This window comes from Corvus kubaryi, unplaced genomic scaffold, assembly GCF_017639235.1.
Source record: "Corvus kubaryi isolate FWS band 111438036 unplaced genomic scaffold, C.kubaryi_AGA036_p1.0 37264, whole genome shotgun sequence".
Taxonomy (NCBI): domain Eukaryota; kingdom Metazoa; phylum Chordata; class Aves; order Passeriformes; family Corvidae; genus Corvus; species Corvus kubaryi.
The window spans coordinates 1,381,142-1,382,265 of NW_024581079.1; the positions used below are offsets into that span (position 1 = coordinate 1,381,142).

At 77.8% G+C, this 1,124-nt stretch overlaps 1 protein-coding gene across 3 annotated transcripts in view; it reads right to left on the reverse strand.

Moving 5' to 3' along the window:
• The window catches only part of LOC121662907 (high density lipoprotein binding protein), a 39,680-nt gene that overhangs the window by 24,535 nt on the left and 14,021 nt on the right, over window positions 1-1,124 (reverse strand). The window contains exon 1 of one of the 3 annotated variants that reach the window (XM_042024594.1): window positions 947-1,049. The exons of 1 other annotated variant lie outside the window; for it this stretch is intronic. The gene's annotated coding sequence lies outside the window, so the exon portion shown is untranslated. Of the gene's footprint in view, window positions 1-740; window positions 765-946; window positions 1,050-1,124 lie in introns of those variants that run through there. One more of the 3 variants, XM_042024596.1, reaches the window with a different exon arrangement.

The window sequence follows — 1,124 nt, forward strand, 5'->3', positions numbered from 1 at the left end:
CGGCGGGCCCCCGCTGTCACCGCGCCCCCCGCGGGGCCGAGCGGGAGGGGGCGGCGGGGGCGCGCCCAGCGCACCAGGACCGTGCGGGAACGGGGCCGGGGCGCGGCCAGTGCCACGGGGCAGCTACAGCCCAGCCCCGGCAGCCCCAGCCCGCCGCGGCCCTGCGGGTTGCAGGCCGGGGCGGCCGCATCAGACGAGCGGGGAACAGGCGCTCCCGCGGGGCCCAGTGACAGCCTCGAGCGCGGTTCCGCGGCCACCGGGACGCTGCCGGTGGCGGTAGCGTGGCGGGCACGGCCAGCTCCGGGCCCGGCGGTGGCACCTCCCCCCGCCGACGGTGGCCAGGAAGCGGGGCCAGGGCGCTTGTCCTTCTATAGCCACAGCAGGAGCAGAGCGCTCGGCCCCGCGGCAGGCTGGGCTGCCCGCCGCCGGTGCTCCGCGGGCTGACCAACACTGGACGAACGCTCGCCGCCGGCTGCTTTAACTCGTATCGGAATCAAACCCTACGACCGCCGGGAACGGCGTGGAACCGCGTCGGCCTGCGCCGCTAACCGTCTGCCACCGACGACAGGAACCACGCCGCGCTCGGCCTGGCCGGGCCGCCCCCTCCCCACGCAGCCGCGGGGCTCGGCCTCCCCATCGGTCCGGCCCCATATGCCGGCGATACGCGGCAGCTGCTGCCGGCCGGCACAGCCATACCACCACCGTCCGAGGCCGCGCCGCGGGGCCAGACTTTTCCCCACCTCCCGCCGCCGGATACCCTCCCTCGCCGGACTTTGCCCTGCCCGGCCCGGCCGGCGGGAAGTTAGTGCGGAGTTTCCAGGCAGCGCCGACACGTCGGTGCCCTGGGGAGGATGCGAGGCCGCCTCGGGCCGGGCCGCCCCGCCAGCCTCCACGTCGGCGCCGCGGCCGCGGCGGAGGGGCCGCCCCCCGTCCCCCCGTGACTCACTCCGGCCGGTGCCCGCTCGCCCGCCCTTCTGGAGAAACGGAGCGCTCCTGGGAGAACGGCGCGGCGCCCGCCCCGCCGCATATATAGGCCGGGCTGCTGCCAATCCCCGGCCCACACGTCAGCGGGACATGCCCCTTCCCGGCGGGGCCGGCCCGCCACGCGTGCCCTGCGCCGCCGG